Below are 16,352 nucleotides of genomic sequence, written 5' to 3' on the forward strand. Positions count from 1 at the left end.
CTTAGCACAGAGTATAGACTTTATCTTACATGTGTTACATTGATGTTTTTTTCATCTCCTGGAGTGTAGCATAAGCTGACATGGCATTCAGGATTTACAGAAAATAGATGTATTTTTACTCATCAAGGGAAAATGTGTTTTTCTCCAGAGAACACGTAGATGTTAAAGACACATACACTCTAAAATGTCATATTAAAAATGCCCATCTTACTCCTCTCAATGTCAAATATAAAGGAACCATGATCTAATTACGTTATTTGATGGTGATCATCTGTGATGTTGAATACAAATGGTAGTGCCTTCCTGTGTCCGGTGGTAGTGTTTCAGGGAATAGGTGAAGGAAACCAAGAAGAAATGGAAGAAAGAGGTGAGGTGATGGCACTACCATCCCAGAAATTAAAATAATACAGTGGACAAAATGAAATCCTCTACTTATGCTGCCAGCCTTAAAATAGAATAATAAGAATAAAGTTACCAACTCCAGTAGCTTTCCTGGGAGGACTTATGGAGTCTTTGAAAATATTGGTTTTGCCACTACCCTGGTGTGGGACCTTACTGTAACTCAGTTAAAGTGGACAGCCACCTCAAACTTTCCCATTGGAAAATGGCATAGCCCAGAAAAGCTATTTGAACACTTAAATTTTAGATCCTCAGAATGAATGCCAGACCATATTCATAATTCAAGGGAGGGCAACCAACCATCCATGGGAAGATACCATCGTTTGAGATCAAATCACCTATGCTTTGACCAAACACCTTTGCCATGGCTGGGGGCCATGTCCAGACTCAATGTTGAGAATTGGCTATGCCTTGGCCCAACACCTTTCCTTCTGGTGAGCCCAGTACAGAGATATTCTCTGGACTGGAACATTAAGAGGACAGCTGCAGTGCTTGCTTTGTCCTGCCCAACAGTTCTGAATTCTCACAAAAGTAGAAGGAACTGACTATTGCAAAACCCTAGAATTTGTGTTTCATTCTCCCAGCTTCCTAGTTTTGTTCATTATCTTCTCAGTCTCTCCTTGAATTCCAGTAACCACTCACCACCTCCAAGGGTCAAGTTTATTTACTTCACTCATGTTCTCAGTCTATCAAATCCTGCTTTCAAAAAAGTCGAATTAATTCATAGTGAGTGACATAATGTCTTCAAGAACTTCCACGACCCAAGGATATTTGCTTTGTAACAGGATCAGTGCTATAAAAGGCACTGATCAGTTTCTAATCTGGGATGTATAGTGATATACTGGGGTAGGGAATGAAAATATTAATTCTTCTATTCATATGTATTTTTCATGTAAAAAATTTCAAAGTTTACTAATATCTAACACCTTACATTAGATTGACTCCAGTACCCCCATTCAATCTTGCCTTTCAAGTGGTCACAGACCACATAAGTTACACAAGGTACCCTGAGGAAAGGACAGGAAGTCAAGTGTAGAAGAGTCAACAGGGGGCCTCAGAATGTCTCCCTTGTATTGTGAGGTTGTACAGTTTGCTTAACTTAAGTAGATGTATGTGCTATGTTATCAAGTTGTAACTAAATTAAGCCTCACAAAATGGATTAGAAGATTTAAAAAATTATGCAAAAACTCTTTTCATTGGCATCGGTCACAAGCTGTTCCAGCAAAAAGTTGAAGCTAAAAGCGCCAGAGTCTTACTGTAGGATTAACAACAGCCATGACAACCACAAAACCCTTTAAAATATAGTAACAATATTTATAATTCCCTACAATGAGATAGAAAGGGCCCATAAAAATATTTTGTACCACACAGAAGTAAACTAATTATCTCATGACCAAGAAACTAGAAAATCTTGAGACACTTATGTTTTCATTTTTCTTTTACAAAAGTATGACTTTTGTTTGGAAAGAAAACATACTTCATCTGGCCTTTAATGTTTAACAGGATGTTTTAACCAGGATAAGAAACTCTGTATTAAAAACAAAAGCAAAAAACTAAAACTTAGGCTATGGAAAGAATATTTATAAATTGGTATGTAGAATCATTTCCATTTTAGTATGATTTTACTACTGAAAATATGTCTGTCACCTGTTAAAAATCTCATATCTTCATACTTCGTAACAACTTAAAAATAGAATATTGTAACCTGTTTAAAAATCCTCCAGGTCAAAACTCTCAGAGGAATTTAAATCCATTTGTTAAAAATATTAAAATGTATACCTTCTAATTAGTTTGCAAATACAACTAATCAGCATCAAGAAAGAAGGACATTTGCTTGCCAAAGAGCAACACAAATGCCTGTATAGTGGTTTTAGTTTTAGGAAACTAAAAACTGGGTATCACAAATTGGTAAATGCAGTCACAATGCCTTTTTTTATTTTACCGGCATACTTAAATGAAGTATTCCTTTTAGCCATAACAGACATTAAAACAAAATTTTAAAGTAAGCTGAACTTAGAACCAAACCAAATGATACCACGAAGTATTAAACCAAGATGATAAAAATTTTGAATTATAACTAATCATAGTCATAATAATAATAATTTTGTGAAGTAAAGGGCTCTGTACCATCACTAAATAAAATATTTTATTCCACTTTTTCTCCTTCAGTTAAAATGTTTTCACATGTAACTTATAAATCAATAAATATGCATATTTTGGGGTAAGTACTCAAAAAAGTTTATTGATGTGATATATAATTTTAGAACTTTGGACAACTACTTTTAGGAGTTCACTTTTATTTCCTTCTTCTTATCCCTTTCAATAAAATTTCTCAGGTAGAATGTCAAATTTTAGTAAATAATGAACAGACGTGGGCACAAGAAGGTCTTTCCTTTTACCACTGAAAAGTGTGCTCAGAATCCACCTATGTCTGGAGCAATCTTCAAGCACTCGTCCCACCTCAGAGTTGAACTAGAATAATTGTGGTGGGGTTAACAGAGATAAATAAAAGTTTGTATACAACGGGGTTAGTGGTTAGCCTCAAGCGAAAAATGCAACGTTTCTAGTTATTCATTTTTTTTTCAAAAGATTTTTGTGTAGTTCCTACAAGCTCTACCACATATTCTGGAAAAACAGAGTTGCTTTAAAATTCATTCATTCCTGAAAGAAGTAGACATAGCTCATCTTTTCTTTGCCTAGGGAGTGCCAAGAACCCCATCTTTAGAAATCAGGAAGCCATGGTAACCCCACTGCGAAACAGTTATACAAATTGCATTTGCAATGTATCTTTAAATTGCAGGGAACAGAAGCACACCTGTGATCTTAAAATATTCCTAACAGTGTCCTCTGGAGATGCTCCACCTTCAGCTTACAAACGCTCTGCCGGCAAAGCTATTCCAGTCACTCTATTTCCTTCCTCGGCCTTCGTTCCTCTGCCCACACGTTTCACGGAACTACCAAGAAGCCACCAGGCAGGCAGCTGCCACAGAGCACCAAGCAAGGAGGACGATTTTAACTTCTGGGGTACATTTTCTAAGTGCCAGAAATGCAGATTCAAAGAAAAATAGCCATTTCTGACAATCACATGGGTGCGGACAAGAGAGCAAATACTATCCTGCCCCCAGTTATAGGAGAGGGCAACTATTTCAAGATCTGTTTTATGTGCTTGTGGTTCAGAAACATTTTCCCTGAAAATACACGGGCAAAATCGCTCAGACCTTTAAAAAAGTCCTGAGAAAATACTGAAAATCTGTAAAACAGGCTTACCACTGCACGACAAACTCCCACAGGCCATGAGCTCTAGGGTTTCCCTCCTCTCTTTAGGTTCCTTCTTTCCAACTTTCAAAGAAACATTCGTATAAGAACTTAATTAAAGGCAATGCAAAACCACAAGGTACATGGTTTAAGGATAGATATGTATGTAGCAAAAGTATAAAGAAATGCACCAACCAAATTCATTATCACAGTTATCACGTAGAGGAGAGGAAGAGCAGTGTCACCAGGGAGGGTAGGTACCCTCTACTAGGAGGTAAGCTCTGCGGTCTAAGCTGGGGGATGGGCAATTGTCTCAACTCATTACCCATGTTGAGAGTCTTAAGTATAGTTTGTAATACTTTTTTTTTTTTAACCCTAATGCCTTCACTAACCTTTTCATTACCTAAACACTCAAGGGAAAGAGACTGAATCCTGGAGTCAGATAAGCCAAAGTCAAAACCAGCTCTGTCACTGGTTAGGCAATTTCCTTAACCATTCTAAGCACTGGTTTATTCATGTGAAAAATATGCAGAAATAATACTATCTATTTCAAAGATGGTTGGAAGAAATAAAGTCATGTATGCAAAAATTTAGTACCGTGCCTCACATGTATGAAGTACTCAATAAATGTTAGCTATCATCAATTATTATTTTATGCTTTCTCAATGACTCGCCTACTAATAATCCACTCAACTTTGGACTGTATTCACTGAGTAGCCCTTTTCATCTGGCCCTTCAGAAGCAACAAGCAAAGTATGTATAGAGTCCCAAAAGATATGGGTATCCAACAGAGGAAAGCCATACCCTTTGAACCCAATTCCACATTCCCCAATGTTTTATTTCTTTTTTGTGTGGTACGCGGGCCTCTCACTGTTGTGGCCTCTCCCGTTGCAGAGCACAGGCTCCAGACGTGCAGGCTCAGCGGCCCTGGCTCACGGGCCCAGCCACTCCGCGGCATGCGGGATCTTCCCGGACCGGGGCACGAACCCGTGTCCCCTGCATCAGCAGGCGGAATCTCAACCACTGCGCCACCAGGGAAGCCCACCCCGATGTTTTAAGACAAACATCTTCTGCTTCAGAAAGCAGCCAGTTGTATTATTTTTAGCTTCAGGGATTAGGAATGGATTGGCTCTGATGCACCAGAAAGTGTTTTAATTTGACACTAATGTAGGAATAATTTCACTGTGAGCTAGATTTTATATATATATATATATATATATATTCAGCATGTTGGTTTTTCCACAATTCTAGACCTGAACATTGTGATAATTATATACACACAAATATAGTGACCACAAACAAGTACCCGGTATCAGTGTCTTTAGCTGTCATAAACCAAGAACTTCTGTAGCACACAAGGCAACTTCTAAGACTCTCCCCTCAAGACAAAACTGCCCAGCATTCACCAACACTAGCTGGTAGCATAAAATATCATCAGATATCCTTCCTACTGAAAGGTCTCCCATGGAATAATGCAAACCCGATGTACAATGGGATGCATTCAACCCCTAAGTTGCCATCTCTGCAGACAGGCTGGCTGTTCTCCATGGATGGAGGATGGCTCTTCGTGAGGCCAAAGAGGTAATTTCAGCAGCAGCAGCAGTCTCTTGGCTAGTTGTCACCCTCATCACTCAGGGAGCTGTGAGGCTGGGAAGTAATCCAGGAGAGGTTTCAAAGCCTTTGCTAGTAACATAAGACCACGTCTGCTGCCTGACCACTGGCCGTGGCCAATAAGCACAGCCAAGATGCAGTCTATTTTCACCTGATTTTGTTCACTCTTTTCGTGGTGGTAAATCTACCCATACTAACTGTGGAAAGTTCATTTTACATACATTTGTCTTCTGGATTTGTGGAAATGCTACATTTTTCTTTGGAGTTGCCTAATGCAGGAACCTTAAGCAGGTGTGTCCTCTGGTCTCGAGACATGGTTGATGAATGAAGAAGGCAACTCCTTTTATCTTTTAGGTTGATTATCCCTGATCTTTAAGATAAACTGAATCAATTATTATCATTGACTTTCAGCTCTCAGCCACAACCCACACCAGTCAATCTTTGACTCTGTATTGTGATCAGATTCTCCTATTTACCGGCACTTCATCCATCTAGGCTGTGGCTCTAGAGAGATTTCTGTTACCAAAAATCCAAGTCTGAGTCCTATTTAGAATCACTATTTCCTGATTGGCCTATACTTGGTCAACAGCAGGAAGGCCCTATCTGAATAAATCCGGTAAATCTGCCACATTTTTATAAGATGTGCCCCTGCATAGCTATCTTTAGTTTGTGATCTAGTCCTTCCAGATATCTAAAGAAATACATCTGCTCTTCAGCTCTGAGACCTTCTCTACTGGAATGTTATTCACGGATAACGAGGAGGAAGTGCCTCATTATCAAAAACAGCATTTCTCTCCACCACATTCTGCCCTCTACACCACACCCCCAGATCCCCACTCCCACTCAGTTTCCTCCAAATCCACAGCTCTTAGACACTGATATGAATGAGATCCAAGTTCAGAACTCATCATAACTTTTGACTTGTTAGTATCAAGCATAACATACAGAGAGTCAGGATGCCTTTTATTTATATAAAGATGAGACCCTAGTCTCAAGGAACTTCCACTTTTAAAAAAACAAAAACAGCTTAGATGCAAAGAAATTGATTTCAAACACATGAAACATAATTTAAGTACTAAAACAAAATATACAGTTTCGTCTATAAGCATGTCTTTAGGTCGGTTTTGATGTAAAACTTCCACTGCTTTTCTGGATTGGCTTCAAAATAATCCTGTTTTTTTTCAAAAAGCTCTGTTTAAGGAAAGATTTGTGTTGGTCTGAGCTCTTGCAATTTTCTGATTCAAACTTAAGCAGACCGGCATTGCGCATATCATGCATATAAATTTGTAAGCGAGACAATGTCTTGAAAATTGACCCCAGAAAAAAGTATACGAATGGGCCTAGTACAATGGCTCGCAAATAATAATAAGTACTCAATACATCTGAAAGATGAATTCAAACCACTTTGTCATAAATTATGATTTACATTTTTTCTATGAAACACTGTACAAGAGAAAATGATTTTTTTCTCCCATTAACTATAGAAATTCTAACTCCAGAATAAAACTTGGAAAATAGAGTCAGGGACACTTACATATGTATTCTGAGAAGAAAATAGAAGTACAGGCAAATTCTAGAACAACCTGTAACTGGTGAAACTGTTACCAAATACTTTCTTCCAAATTTCTATATCATTAAGAGACCTATTTTCATGGGGAAAAAAATCATAGACATCTTCTTGAAAAGAAATAACTCTCACAAGAGAAAAAAAATTAATTAAGAAATATGGTCATTCAGTTCCTCTCTGGCGGCCATCTTGTCTCCTACTGTAGTATATAAAGTTAGTAATTCTAAAACAATAAAGATGGGATGGGGAAACTTCTTACTAATGAAACACTTAAAATGAGCTCCCTAAATACTTTAACTAGCATTTAACTTATTTTTAATCAGGTGCTTATCATTTGTTAAATAAATTCCAAAGGCCCCAGGATCCCACAACCCTTACGTAGGCTAATCTCCCATTGGGAAGCAACACATATTAAATAGTTGCTAAACCCTGGTAAATACACTTTTAATAATTAATTCTATAAGTATTTAACTTGCAGTAATATACCGAATATTTTCAGCGATATTGTAATCCATGGGATATTGCCGAGGGATTTCTCAGATTAACACATTTGGGTCCCCGAGTCCCATCTGTATACCTCACTCTAAATTAACAGCAGGTGATTCAACACATGGCTCCCAGCCTCTGTGTGTCTGAGTGACCAATGATTTTATTACCCTATCAGTGAGATCAAATCAGTGAAATGCATCAGCTGAGGAAACGCTTAGTAAGGGATGAGACAGACGGTGGCTTACAAGTCAACCCGGGTTTTCAAAAATGATAACTACTGAAAAGAAAAATTACTTTTCCTGTTGAGATGTGTAAATATTATGTAGATATTCTAACTCAATCTCTGTGATGAATGGTGCTCAATTTTAAACATATTTCAGTAATGCCTTAATTTAATAGAACGGAAGATACGCAAGATGTTGAAGGATCAAGGTGAGAATAAATTTTCTTGCACAGATGGCTTAGTCTTGTTCTAAAAACCCCTGGGATTCTTACACTTCTCACTCCATAAAAACAAGGCTTTGCTTTCTTTCCTTCTTTAAAAAAGATGTGAATAGCCAGTTTCATATATATTCTATGTGGCCCATCCAGTTCCGTGACTTGCCTTTGGTTCCCTGCCCCCCTTATTCAGCATAGATTGCAACTCATATGCTGTATGTTAAAACTGAAGTCAGGCAGTGTGACCTTTGTCTCGGAGCGGAACAGGACACTTCGTCACCAGGACTGACAGACACCACAGGCTGACCAGCAGATGGTGCTACAGAGCAGGCAGCCGCAGGGGCTGAACTCCTTGGAGCTCCAGGACCGTGTCACTGACGCTTCTCCAGAGGATGTCTTCTAGCTACTCAGTTATCCCATTGACTAAGGGCTTCTCCTTTCCCCATCTCCTTCTCCTCCACTCTTTTTTCAGTTTCATAAATGTGTTCTTTCTAATCTTAAGAAACAGTCATGGCCTGTCCCCAGCACTGTTCCTGCGGGGCATCGTGGAATACCTGTGTAAACATGAACATGCTAGCTGTCTTTTCACTCAGAAAGAAGTATCCTGCTTCCCGCAGTGGCTAACGGAAGCACGCGCCACGATGATGTTTCAGTAGTGATAAAAATCAAACATTTTCTGCAGCCATTATAGTCTAAAATGTTAATGCAGTTTACTTTTTAAAATGTGATCGATAGATGCGGGGGAAGTGCCCATAAATTACTAAAGGCAAAAAAAATGTTCTATTAACAACACATGGTGGATTTTGCAGTATTTGTCAGTCAGTGTTTTACTGGGGGGACAATTCTTAATTTGCTGAAATCTTGAGGGGTTTTTTGTTTTGTTTTAAATACCTGTCTTTGTCTTTCTCTCTTCAAGAGGAATATTTTTAACATGAGTCATTTAGGAAATGTAATTCTAATGCAGTATAGCCATAGGTTTCAATTAACGTTCTACCTTTCTGACAGCCTTTACATTACATGTTTTATGAAATCATTAACTATTGTCATGTTTCTATTATGATACTATTAGGAAATAAAGAGACTTATGTAAATGGAGATGTAAAAGAAATGTATGACAGTTACTCGGAGCAACATCTGTGCACTATCATACATGCTCACACTAATTTTCTAAAGATTGTTCCATTCATTACGGAGCATTGTTAGTTGCAGTGGCACAACCCTTATTTCCATGCATTTAGGGAATGAGGCAGAGAGTGGGTAAATGAGAGCCTAATCAATACCACTTTTCATTTTGCATCTAATGTGCTGCCTTTCCCTTTCTTTTACTCATGCACAAATCCAAAAAAGATCCTGACGTTACAGTCATAAAATGTAATTCTTCTGCAGAAACACAGACAATAATGCTTTCTGTATTCAGGCGTATTGCATATTCTAATGGCATTTGGCTAAATTGAGTATGGATTTAACATCAAAGGCTTCATGAATTTTTCAAATGAGATATTAAAGTCAATATTTCAAGCGAAAGATATTTCAATTTAGTTGCATACACAACAATGAAAAACTTCTACAAGGTGGAGGTACTAGTGGCTGTAGCAGTATTAGTTCATTCAAGAAATTATTAGTTTATAGGAAAATCAAACACAAGGTTGTGATATGGCAATGACTCTGAATAAATTAGACTAACTGATATGCACTAGTGTGCTTTATCTCTTGCAGGCTGAAGCAGTACACTTGCCATGGGCATGTTCAGGGCTCCTGGCTGATTTTTTCCTAAACTCTGTTGATTAGCGTGAAGATTTGCGTTGCCATTTCATAAATCTCCTTATTTTCATTTATACGTGTGGAAGATTTAGAATATGTGAAAAAAAAAAGCTGTTTTTCACCTTGTTTTTAAGTGGATCTTACTTCAAGGTGTCAATCCCTGCAGTGGTTCTCCGCCGTGATGCTGAATGTCGCTTTCCAGGCAGGCTGGAGAATGCTCGGATTCAGCATGTGTGCGTAGGGCTGTGGCTTGCTGACCGCCGTCCACACCATGGCAGGGCGCCAGTACCTTCAAACAACATATGCCAGCTTGTATTTCTAGAGCACCTTTCCATGGAAGAACTCGAAGCTCATCCACCTAACCAAATCCCCAATGAGAAAAGGAACAGCAGAGAATGTCGTCATCCCCATTTCACAGATGGGCAAATGTAAGCAAAAAACATGAAAATGACTTGCTTTCCTACTGACCTGTGGCTTTGGGGAGAATGCTTTAACAGAGACGTCAGCACTAAAACTGGGATTGGAACTACATCTCCTGATTTCCAGACCAAAGTTCTAAATATTGAACAAACATCCATCCTCTTCGACCATGATGACAGCAGGTTGGTCTGTTTGAATTTGCATTGTCTGCTTGGCTTTGTTCTACAGGCACATAGAAAGGCGTTAGCCTGAAATTTCTGCATAGTAGTCCCCATTGTCCTTTGTTTTGACTCTTGCAAACTTACAGTGCCTTTTACTCAGTATTTTCAAGCCCTTCATCAAATTAATTATGGATTAACTCTAAACCTCAGATAAACCCTCTATTCACAGACACTTTAGGATAAAGAGTAAAGCAACTCACACACCCACCATTCTAGAAGAAATGACCATTTCTGGGTGATGACAAGCAGCCCACCCAGCTGAACTGTATGTAAAAATCCCTTCCTAGAGTTGATAGCTAAGGCAAGACACCGAACAATGCATGTGCACTCAGCTCTACTTCTGCCTGTTAACCCGTCTGCTACCAGTGCATTATTTAAACCAGCCTCATTGTCAGAATCCCTCATTTCATGGAGGTCTCTTAGAAGAGATTTTAAAGACCCAACAACTCTGAAATGCATGAAGATTTCATTCTGTAATTTGAAGGATGATTGCCCATCTTTAGAACAGGAAAAATCCTAACTCCATAAATGCTCTGTAATGAGGAAGATAGGAAGATACACACCCACCACAAAATTTGTTTTTTTTTTTTAACAAGAGAAAAATACTAGAGCCATCACTTCTTGCTGTTTCAAAGGACATAGAGTCCCCTAGGAGAGTGATTTCCATTGGCCTAGTACACACTGTACCCACAAAATACTCACTTCACCTGTTTAATACAAACTCACATGCCAGGATTTATTTTGCAATTGGATTACACAGAGCTATTTTTCAATGTATCTATACCCACCCTGATAGCAGCAACAAAAAGCCTCCAGAACTGAAGATTGTTTCTTTGCTTCATTACATCTAAATGATCAGACTCATTTCAGTCTCAATTCTCAAACTTCCCTCCCTCTTTTTATTCCCCTTTCTTTTTAAGGGACCCTATTATAGGGAGGAAAAACAAACGGGAACAAAGCTACAATTCAATGCTCATTGTAAGGTTTTCAGTTATAACAGTGCTCCTGGGCATGACTATTACCTATTGGCTTCTTTGGAAAACTGTTGATCTTTTGATGTTTATCATTTCTTTATTTAAACTGTAAAAGGGAGCTTTGTGGAGAACTAGACTTGTCTCTAACCAAGGTCTGTATTAAAACTCAGCCCAGGCCATGAATGAAAGTGGAGGCTGTGGACTCAAACTATTCCCTCATCAGCCCCTGCCCACATCATAAAACCAAGAAGCTGTTTGGCACAGAAGGAAAGGGATGGGAAAACGCAAGAACCGAAAGCCAGGGCCGACCCCGTACCTAAGAGCCACGAATATAAACCCAGAAGCAAGTGTTAGCTTAGCTCTAGCAGGTGGCAAGGGGACCATCAGAGGTTTATGTGATGTTCAGTGTTCACAGTCCTAAGAGAAAGCACACGTTTAAAAATTTCCACTGCACATCTGTGCATTGCTACATTTTTAAGGGCCTGCTAGGACTGGAATTACAGGAGCTTTGAAGCCCACAACAGAGTGGCTCTGGCAAGGCTGCATGGGGGAGGAAGGCTACTGAAAGTCATGGGCGAAAGGCAGACCCTGAGCCAAAGAGGAACATTAAAAAGGGTTCTGGCGGAGAAGACTGTCAGTTTTCTAAATGGGAACTTGAAATGCAAAACTTGGCCGTGCCACTGAACCTGAACAGCAGCTGTGAAACCAGCACTCACTCCCTAACCTGAATTAACTAACCAAACCCAGCTCACTCCTCTGCCTTCCCTCCACTACCCACCTCAACGCCCCTGGGTTATTTTTCATGACCAATCACCTTCTGCAGCAAAATAAATAAAGAGCAACAAAACCAGAAATACTAAAGGTCAAGGTTTCCCCACAGGACCCAACGCACTTGAGATTTATCAATGGAGGAAAAAACACACATTTTGTACCTTTCGTCTTTTCATCTTCGTGGTGCATAGACTTAGTGAAAAAAAGCAAGGCTACGTCCGTATCACCAATGTACTCAAATAGAAACCAAGAATGATTTTTGAATGACAACTTCTGAGATCTCAGCTCGAAAGAAAACTCAAAGGGAAGGGCTGCATGATGCAAAAGGACCACTATGCTAGTAATTTTTTAAAATTCAGATTTGCGGCTAATTTCATACGCAAGCACTTTTTGATCAAGCATAAGCATTAAATAAACTTGTACTGGTAAATTCTACAAAGAAGTACAATAAGGGGTGTACACTAGCCAAAGCACGATTTGAAGCTCTTATTAACTGGTGATTATCTTCACTGATCCACATTACCATTCCGTTGCAGATGTTACTGACATTAAGATGTATGATACAGAGACTGGAGAAAAAGCCCATTTCAGACAGGTGAATACCTAATAGTAATTCAACATATGCAGCACAAAATGTCTTTCACAGGAGTTCAAGGATTTTCCCTTTTTTCTCCTTACAATTTTATGTGAATGTTTATAAATAAAATGAGAAATGAAACCCCATATGGTAGCCATTTGACTTGCTCAAGTTTAATGGCCATTTCAAACTTTGCAATTTATCATTGTAGCCTTCTTTTTCATCTGGCTTTTTAAAAATTTATTTATTTTTAAAATCTTCCCCTCTTCTGAATTCTCATGGGAGCTCCATATTTTAAGTATGCAGATAAAATTCATCTGTCTTAGAGCAGTTATCTTTTAGTTTTGGTAACTCTACATCCGATGTAATAGTTAACTGACTGTCCACTTGATGTAGAACCTGTAGAACACGTTCACCTGCTCAGTATTACAGAAGGACCCACTGCCTTTGTCCCCCTTATACCCCTACCCCTTGCTATGTAGCACAAGGTAGATAGAGAAATCGATCTAATCTCTGCATTTCCAGGTGCAACAGAACAGCCAATAGATTATTAGGGATACTTTTCTCAAGTTTTCTCTTTTCTCTTTTAGGAAAGAGAACCTAGGTATTTCAGTAAGAAGTAAAGAGATTAAAAGTAAAGAGATTTGTGAGGAAGCAAATCAACACAATTGGAAAATTTTGAGTATGACTCAGGCCATCTAGTCAATCTCCCTCTCACTGTCTTCTACATATGAATACCAATTGATTACTAATTTTATATACAGGTTATACTCACACAGACCCTAAGTAGTTAAACAACTGCAAAAGCAACAAAGATTTCCTCCGCATATCTATCCTCCTTTCTGGACAGTTCTGATTTTAAATGTACAACTGTCTCCGATAACCTGTGTCACACTGCAGTTGGTCAGAGTCTCTCTCTTCCAAGTCCAACCTAAATAATGTTCCCCCCAAACCCAGCTTCTTTTCCATACCTTTTATTCTCTGAATCTTTTCAGTCCTGTATTTCACAAACTCCCCTAATCTTCCTCTCTGCAGGCTTGGTTGAAAATAAAATATTAAAAGTCAATAATGGCAAACTATATGCCATAACCCAGCTAATAGTTCTTTTTCAACAATTTCCTCTACCCAAAGGAGCAAGTAATGGGAGATCCAACACATGCAACAGGGCCAGTGGGAAGTGTATTTTGTCTGAGGAGGTTTTTTCTAATCACACAACATAAGCATCTACTTATTCTGCATAAGCATAACTCTGATCCTATAAACATACACATATGTGTATTCATAGTTTTCCTTTCCATATTTGGAAATATATGTGTGTTGCTAGTTATTGTTGTATATAAACAGAAATTCTACTCTCTTTAGGGGAATCTATATTATAAAATATCTTGCATATTCAAACGTGGACTTTCCAGTATTTCTCTTTATTCCAGCAGATAAAATAGAGAGCACAAAGTGACTTCTCTTCAGGTCAAGGGGAATGTGACCCAGGAAGTCTGAGTTGCCTTGAGTCAAAGATTTTCAGAATCTGCTCAGGGAAGCTGTTAGCTTCTACCAAGGTTTCCAAGGAGAAAAGACTTGGGGAAGACAAGACGTGGAGGTTGAGTTTGAAAGAGGTTCTGTCCTTCAACTTCCTTCCTTAGCCAGAGCAATTCTACTTTTATTGATTTCACATAAAAGAAATGTGTGAAAGATTTTGCCTATAGACAGGTCTCCTCTACTGAAAGACAGAGTATTAGTCTCATTCTAGGGAGAATGGTCCTGGGGAAGTGAAGGCTGACCCCATGCACCCAAAGGGAAAGGAGACTGAACCATCTTTCTTCTGTAGTTGTAATATTCAGCAAATTCTCCTAGTTGTAATATTCAGCAAATTCCCCTATCTTGGATAATGATCCTGCCAGGTTTTCTTCAAATACTAGGCCCAACTTAACTTTGTTTCTTTCTAGGCCACTTAGAAGTACACCTAGAAGCTGTACTCAAAGTCTTTCAGCAGACCTCATCCTTGGACTTCTCAGGAATAGAAATGAATATATAAATAATCTATGTTTACTTTACTTCCAAAAGGACAGAATACCTAGTGGATGACATCTAATTTGTTTTTAAAGTCAGTGAGCTGAGATGTAATCTAAACATCCTTGCAAAAATATCACTAAACGATGACCCTTAGCCCAAACTGTTAAACGTTGTGTGTTCAAGATCCACTTTATTCATAAGTGCCCCCACCATCAGGGTTAAACATGCATTTTACATTTGTGGCAAGGGAAAGCCATGACATACTTTATAAGCTCCTGTCCTGCTGGACAGCCTATTAGATAGTAATAGAAACATAACTGGGATCAAATGAACACAAGACACCAAACTTATGGTAAATACTTTGTAAAAGCTAGTGTCATCTCATACTGTCTGGTCCATCAACATTTCAGTGTACATTTTGCCTTCCTCACTGGAGAGCTGTTAAACTAATTACCTCAAATTCTGAAAGTGCGAGTAAAAGAAACAATAAAAACATAGAATAATAGTAATGAGGATTAAACAATAATAATAAATGTGTTCTCACTTTGTCAGAATCTGATAAATTTCCATTTTGCGAAAGATTTCTCACTTCCTACATCTCTTTAGAACAGACGGTATGTTCCAGTGTAATTAGAGTTCATGTTTGACTGTTGATTCATCACTGTTTCAGAGCCCAGTGGCAGGAAAAGGTGCACACACAAGTTTGGAGCTACTGGGCACCAGTTAGTCCTTCACTTAAACTGATATGCAATCTATTAAGTTCCACACTTGCATCAAAAGTACAGAAACAAAACACTGCCAAAGGGTTACCAAACTGTGCATGTTCAACACAGTGCTCCCTTTGGTTCTATATTTGAGAAGCTCTGTTGTCTCATTTCTTAACAAAGGAAGACAAAGGTCTGGTGGAACATTAAGGGCACACAGTGCTTCCCTTGTGAAAGTGATTACATGGTACAGGAGGGGCTCTTTGTCACCAGGTTGCTGTATCACCACCAAAGAATCCTCTTGTAGAATAGTGTGGTGCTTAAAATACAGTAATTACTGTTACAGTGTGTGCACAGGAAAGTAAGAACCATATCTAGAGCTATATGTGGTACCGAGAGTCAAGAAACAGCTGTAATTTTGGCTTTAAATATGTTTATGAGCATTCTGAATGGTTTAAGCTTGCTGTGCAGCATATGATTTTAATTTTCTTTATGGATATAGGGGGGCCATGAAATGCTGACTTTTGATACAATAATCTTTCAGGTTTCAGAGAAACTATAGGAGACCAATCAGTCCTCATGCCTGCCCTCTTAAATCTCAACTTATAAATTTCTCAGTGGTAGATGTTAAGTTAAAAAAAAATCATACTGCACACTGTATAGTAAGTCTCATATCCCTGATTTGAATGAATGCTTTCAGTTGACTACTTAGGCTTGGGAAATCAAAGAAAACCCGTAAAATGGAGGCACATATCTTATTTACCAAATCGCGACTCCTTCCTTTGAAACAGAAGAAACAGAGTATTCCAAAGGAAAATTCAATATTCTTATTTACCATATACAAAACTCAAGGAATAGTTGTTTTCATATTGAAACTAATATTTAAACACACTTCAAAGCAAGTGCTAAATTGGTCACTTCTTAGGAACTGCTAAAGCAGATTTGCTTACAATTCAAAAAAGAAAAACATTTGAATTGCCTCTAGTTATTGTAAGTTAATTGTGCCTACTTTGGTTTTGTTTCGTTTAAAAGAACACATACCAGAGCAGGTAGTAGTTGAAAGATTAGTGGTGGAGAAGAAATGGATCCTACAAAAAAAGATGAACTTAATGAAAAAGAAATGATGTTATTTCCCTCAAATGATTTCTATTGTGA

This window comes from Phocoena sinus, chromosome 1 (genome assembly GCF_008692025.1).
Source record: "Phocoena sinus isolate mPhoSin1 chromosome 1, mPhoSin1.pri, whole genome shotgun sequence".
NCBI lineage: Eukaryota > Metazoa > Chordata > Mammalia > Artiodactyla > Phocoenidae > Phocoena > Phocoena sinus.